The 6,760-nt window shown below is 37.7% G+C and overlaps 1 long non-coding RNA gene across 1 annotated transcript; it reads left to right on the plus strand.

Annotated features, from left to right (window-relative positions):
- Positions 1 to 340: 340 nt before the first annotated feature.
- On the plus strand, positions 341 to 1,076 carry LOC103245858 (chromosome 26 C15orf54 homolog). The gene has a single exon (XR_005244277.2). It is a non-coding gene; the product is annotated as a chromosome 26 C15orf54 homolog (long non-coding RNA).
- Positions 1,077 to 6,760: the final 5,684 nt, after the last annotated feature.

The raw sequence follows: 6,760 nt of genomic DNA on the forward strand, positions 1-6,760 counted from the left end.
TCCCTTTCCCTCTACTTAGTCTTTGTGTCTTCTTCAGTTAGTACCACACTAGAGAAGTGTTAGGTAGAGGAAGAGGAAGAAAGAAAAGGGGACAATCTTATCAGTTGATTTTGCTATGTGTTACCAGTCTGGTAAAAACATTTGAAGTTAGAAAGTATTCAAACATGAATAAAGTTTGAGAGTTACTTGTATGGATTTCATTTCCTCAGAATACCCTCATTGTTCCTTCGCAGGAAATATTCATGAGTCAACTATCCAGAATCATAGTTATTATTCAAGCGGTGTGGGTTTAAAAGGAGATCTGATGCCATGGCAAACCTCACTGACTTAGACTGTTCTTCCAGTTAAACAGCAGGATGATGTCTGAAGTGACTGAAACACATATGGCTTCAGTGTGTCAAGAAGACCTGAAAGATCCCACATGGAAGTGAAATTCATTATTGGCAAGCACGGTGACAGGAGACCCCAGAGGGCTGAGCCGCAAAGAATTTGCAGAGCCGTATGGCTAACTCCATGGCCTAGTTTGATCTTGAAGTTATTGTCTTGGATAATCCTCTCAAATCTGTTCCTGCACTTAAGAGTCACTCATCACATAAGGGAGCTCCCTCTCAGGTTCCTTTACATTGCCCTGTCAGAAATGACTTTCAGGGAACACAGACATCACATCAAATCATCCAACAGATGTCCCTTTCAAATAAGTTGGAGCAGAACCAACTATATGGAGAAGTCATAAACAAGGAAACAGACAACCCAGTGATTTTCAGCGGATTGGCACTGCTCTTATGACAGAAACCTCAGTTTCTTGGGTGGAAGAACATGAGTTCAACAGAGGGTGTGTGCACTATGCTGGCTGACTCTTGCCCTCCTGAGGCTCATGCTGCTGACAGGGGATAGAGGGGACACTTTGGAGTCCAAATCCTGTAACATCTCAAGAAGTGCTGTTCAACATCACGGCTCTAAGAAGTAACCCATTTTAATAACTGGCATCAGAGGACTTAGGAGAGAGAAACCCAGTATCCAGACCCATTTCCGTCAGTGACTCTCTCCTTGTATTGGGAGGGTTGGCCAGAATCGTCTGCTTCCTGTTTCTGATTTCCTTCCTCACTGGCATCAGAGGATTGCACTACAGGAAGACTAATATCTAACTGAGCTCCAAGTGCTAAATAAGAGCATCTCATGCTCATTCCAGGCCACCAAGAGGTTCGGGATGACCAAGTCACAGACTATAAATTTGAACATTTGATGATTTTTGCAGGTGACTGCGTGAACAAAGGAAAACCCAAGAGATACATAAAGATGGAAACTAGGATTTCTCATTTGAATTATTTAACATGCCTCACTCTAATGGCTATAAATATAAAGGAACTGCAGGCTCTTCAAGAGGTGAAATGAAGTTATTGAGTTTAGGTTTTAGGTTTTTTGTTTTGTTTTGTTTTGTTTTGTTTTTAAACCTACTTTAGAATAGGAAACATGCTTACTCATATTTACAATGCACTGCAAGGCACCAGCCAAAAAGCCTGATTTATTGGCAGGATATTTTTGTTGTTGTTGTTTCTATTGTCCACATGGGCAGGCAATTAATACTTTTTAGGAAATTAAGTCGCCAACTCAACACTGCCTACTTTTGAATTTTTATTCTAGCAACAGCCCATAATTTATTGAAAATTCCCTATGTGCCAGACACTACACTAGACATTGGGAGTATGAAGATTAATACGGTAAAGATCCTGGCTTTAAAGAGTCTTTAACATTATTTGAGCAGTTTTATTACAGGTGTATATGTTGGAATTGTCAGAACACTTAGCTCAAAGCAAGGGTTCAAGCATGACTTTGCAGAGTAGATTTTGGCTGAGCTTAAAGGATGTGAGGATAAGCATACACATTTTTAAAATTACCCAGAATGTAGTGCCTACTGAAATGCTTGAGCCTCAGTTGCTTCTAAGAGTCCAACTTCAGAACTTACATCTTGCTAGACTGAGCTCATTGCTTAATTTCTAGCCAACATAGCCCATCTCTCTCAGCTGAATACTAAGCTCATCAACTTCTCCTTTGATCTAGGTCTTGAATAGAATGTTGAACATGACAGGGCTGAAGGCAGAAACCATAGAAACTTCCATCCAGAGTTACAGTCATCTCTTAATAGCTGCCTACTGTTGCAATCAGAATTAACTCACTTCTTGCCCAATTGTGACACTTCACTCACCTTCTACTCAAGGGAGACTTCAAGAATTGTTGAAGCTGAACTTCTCAGGTTCTTATACTTAGTGACACTGTTCATGCAGTGGCTCAGTATGTCTTGATTTCTTGGAGCCAGCAAAAGTCACAAACTGAACCCTCAAATTGGAATTCATAAGTGACTAACTTGTAGCATAACTTTATTATACTAGGAAAGATGGGGTAAGGGAGAGAAAAAATATCTGTAACATCTTATATGTTCAAATATAAGCACTTTATGTATATTTAGTCATTCAAACTCCAAATACACATTAAGAAGCAGTTATTATTCCACTCTCTAATTCTACAATTTCTACCTTTTTAGATTCCACATATAAGTGAGATCATATGGTATTTGTCGCTCTGTGCCTGACTTATTTCACTTAGCATAATGTCCTTAGGTTCATCCATGTTTGCAAATGGCAGAATTACCTAGTTTTTTTTTTTTAAGGCTAAATAGTATTCTATTTTGTATATTCAGCACATTTTTAAAAATCTGTTCATCAGCTGATGGACACTTAGGTTGATTCCGTATCTTGGCTCTTGTGAATAATGTGGCAATGAACACAGGAGTGCAAACATCCCTTTAAAATATTGATTTAAATTCCTTTGGGTATACACCCAATTGGCTGTGGGAAGTTAGACAGGGAAAGGGTACACATTGGTCTATGGATACAGAGTTTCAGTTAGATAGGAGGAATAATTCTGGTGTTCTATTGCACAGCACAGTGTCTATAGTTAATAGCAATGTATTATATATTTCAAAACGGCTAGAGAGAATTTTAATTGTTCTTACCACAATGAAATAACTGGGGAAATGAATATGCTACTTAGCCTGATTTGCTCATTCCACAATGTATACATGTATCAAAAAGTCCCATTGTACCCCATACATTATTTGTCAATTACAATAAAACATTTTTTTAAAAAAAAGTAGTTGTCAAGGTCTCCATTTGACTGATAAAACTTAGATTAAATCTGAGCTAGAACTCAGCCAGTATTGCACCAAATGTTCTTTCCATTATGCTCCTCCCTCTTCCTCGCTAAGATTGTGCCCCTTCTCCTCCCTAACTCACCTCAAGCTCCCATCACCCTTCACTAGTTTTAAACCAAGGAAAAATGATTCAATGAATGATAATACTTGACCAAGAACTTTTATAGAGTTTTGAGTTAAAGAAAATGTGACTTGGGTTAAAGTCACATTTTAAACTTGTGATTTGTGTTAAAGAAAATGAAACCCCTAAATGACTTTTCTTAAGTAGGCATTCAAAAAAAAATTGACCTTTTCATCACTTAATCCTCACATATCTATATGCTATGGACTGAATTGTACCCCCCAAAACTTCATATTTGAAGCCCTAACCACTTTCCCACAATGTAACTGTATTTGGAGATAGGGCTTTTATTTCGAGATGGAACATTGAACCTAATTAAGGTTAAATGAGGTCACTGTCATTAGGGTGGGACGCTAAGCCAATAGGACCGGTGGGTTTATTAAAGGAAGAGACTGATTCATTCTCTCTCTCTCTCTGCCTCTCTGTCTCTCTGTCATGTGAGGACACAGTAAAAGGGAGTAATCTGGGAGCCAGGAAGAGGACCCTCACTAGAATCTGATCATGCTGGAATCCTGAAGTTGGACTTCCAGCCTCCAGAACAGTGAGAAAATAGATTTATGTCATTTAAGTTACTCAATATTTTGTTAAGGCAACTTAAACAGACGAATACACTATATAGTCTATGGACCCCCTCCAGGAATGCCATTCGAACCATTTTACAAGAACAGTATATGAGATTCAAACGGGTCATTAGGACATATGATGAGTAAAGCTGGTTATTCCAGGGTTTTACTTACTAAATTCCAGTACATAATTCGAACCACTGTGGTACACAATACACTTTCCGACAAGAATGCCATAGCCTACTATTCCAACAGGATCAGATAATCTAAAGTGAGCAAATTTGGGGGATACAATTGTACTATGTTGGACAGATGGGCATGACTCTGTGGTTAGAGGGTGGAGTACCATCTGTTGCGGACACACAAGTGCTTCTTGCTGTCCTTGGGGAAAGTCACAGATGTTTCCATAATGGGTGTGTTTGCTTCCCCCATGTAGCTTTCCCAGACACCTCACATACAGCACTTTGGCTGAGTTACCTTTTCTACTCAGGCAAAGTAAGAGAAATGAGACACCTGCCCTGATAATTTAATTTAGAGGGAAAAAAGAGGTGACTTGGTTGCTTCTGAGGTGCCTGAATGTACTTTTTGGCAGGGAATGGGGAAATAGAAAAAATACCAAATACTGAAGACAGCATGTTTCTCAAACCGTGAATAATTGTTGAATTCTTTATTTTTATAAGTTCCAGGGTACATGTGCAGGATGTGCAGGTTTGTTACATGGGTAAACATGTGCCATGGTGGTTTGCATCTATCAACCTCTCACCTAAATATTAAGCCCTGCACGCATTAGCTATTTATCCCAATGCTCTCTCTCTTTCACTCCTTTGCGTGTGGTTCTTGAGTAACAGAATCAGGACAGGATAATGTGCACTATGCTTCCTGAACAATCGATTAGTAGGCTGAGGCTTGAAAGGTAAGGCAATATGCTGTCAATGAGCTAATTATTATATTCAATATGTTGAGTTATTGAGCATATAATTATTAAAAATGAATTATTAAACACACAATGAACTCAAATGCAACTACTAAATTCACAATCTTAGATTGTCTTTAACCTACTGCCCCCATGCATTCTACCAAAAATTTTAGTATCTAACTTTTTCATGAATCTGGTGAAAAACACTGACAAAATTTAACTTTAAGGCATCCCATTTTTTTCTGGTATATAACTGACCTGTGGTTAATTAGAAAATTTGGAGATGTCTGTCTTTCGATTGTCATGTATAAGAATATAATCTTCCACAAATCATGAATTTAAAATGCTCCACATGCCCAGAACTCTTTTCTAGAGAGTAACACAGAATGGTAGAAAGTCATATGTAACTCTAAAGGAAAGCCTCCACGTAATTACCTCTAAATATAAAGTTGCATACGAAGAGAATCAGTCTACCAAGTGTAATTAAAAGCAGTTCAAATTTTAATTATTTTCCACAAGTAAAGACAAACACAGAGATACATACCCTTGCTGCAAAAAATTAAAAAAAGGTGTCTTGAGGATGTATTCCCAATTATTGCACTGGTATTCTGCCTATGAATTTATCTATTACTGTATTATGTGACCCCAAAATCTCACCTTTCACAGATGTAGCAATTTTTCATTTTTAAAATAATTTTAAAATAATGTTCTAAGATGAGGATTATCTGTGTAACAGTGTAATCATCTATCTAGCTGCCCAGATAATTTTCTGTTCAAGAACATGCACCTCCTTTCTTAAATAGAACTTATTTTAAGATCTCTCCTCTAGATAGAATGAGTTGACTTTCCTCTTTATAAACTGGCTAAAAGTAGCACCCCAGGCACTTTTTACTTAAATGAGATACATATTTAACCAAAATGATAAAATATTAAAACTGAAAAATTGTATGTGTCAGTCACACATAAGACCCTGGGGGCAACTCACAGACTACTGGGTCCCCTCACGATCTATGGCTCCTAACCTGGTGGCCCCTACTAGTTTCTGGAAGGTGGAGGAGAGCTGTCCTTAGAGTTCTGGATAACTTATCACTATCTACACTTACCTTGTTTGTTTGTTTGTTCGTTCATATGTATATTGCCTACCTCATCCACCACTAGATTGTAAACTTGAAAGTAGGGACATATTGTCTTTTTAGACTTGTAGTTATAGCTCCCAGAACAGTGACTGGAACAGAGTAGATACTATAAAAGTGTTTTGAATAATTAAGTGAATGAATAAATTAATACATGCTGCTTAAAATACACCCTTTCCCCTTTGTTCCACCTTCTTGTGTAGACAGGTGCAGGGATCCCTCCAATGACAAACAACTGAGCAAAGAGTTATGGAATCAGACATCAAAGGCGAACATAAAAGAATGACATATCTTCCAAGGAATAGGATTCTTGAGAAACATATCTCTCCTATCCAAAGGGTGTAATTAGGAAATTTCCATGATTATGAAAAGCAATGTACTGGCCATTCTTTGAACTTAAAATGACTAATGCCTGGTGTGTGCGTGTGTGTGTGTGTGTTTATGGGAAGCAGTTGGGGAAAAGCATTTAAATTGGCTCTTAGAGATGCTTTTTATGACAAGAACGTAAGATAATTATAAACCAAATTTTTCCCCATCACAAATGAGTTATAGTCAATATTAAACAAGCAAATACCTATTGACTAGGAATTATATGCTGAATAATGTATTCATCTGCTAAGGCTATTGTTATAAAATATCACATACTAGGTAGCTTAAACAACTTAAATTCATTTTCTCACAGTTCTGGATACTAGAAGTACAAGATCAAGGTGCTGGAAAATTTGGTGTCTATATTGAGGCTTGTAGTCATCTGCCACCTCTCTGTGTCCTCACATGAACTTTTCTCTTTGTATGCAGAGAGAAAGAGAGAGAGAGAGA

Source organism: Chlorocebus sabaeus, chromosome 26, assembly GCF_047675955.1.
Source record: "Chlorocebus sabaeus isolate Y175 chromosome 26, mChlSab1.0.hap1, whole genome shotgun sequence".
NCBI lineage: Eukaryota > Metazoa > Chordata > Mammalia > Primates > Cercopithecidae > Chlorocebus > Chlorocebus sabaeus.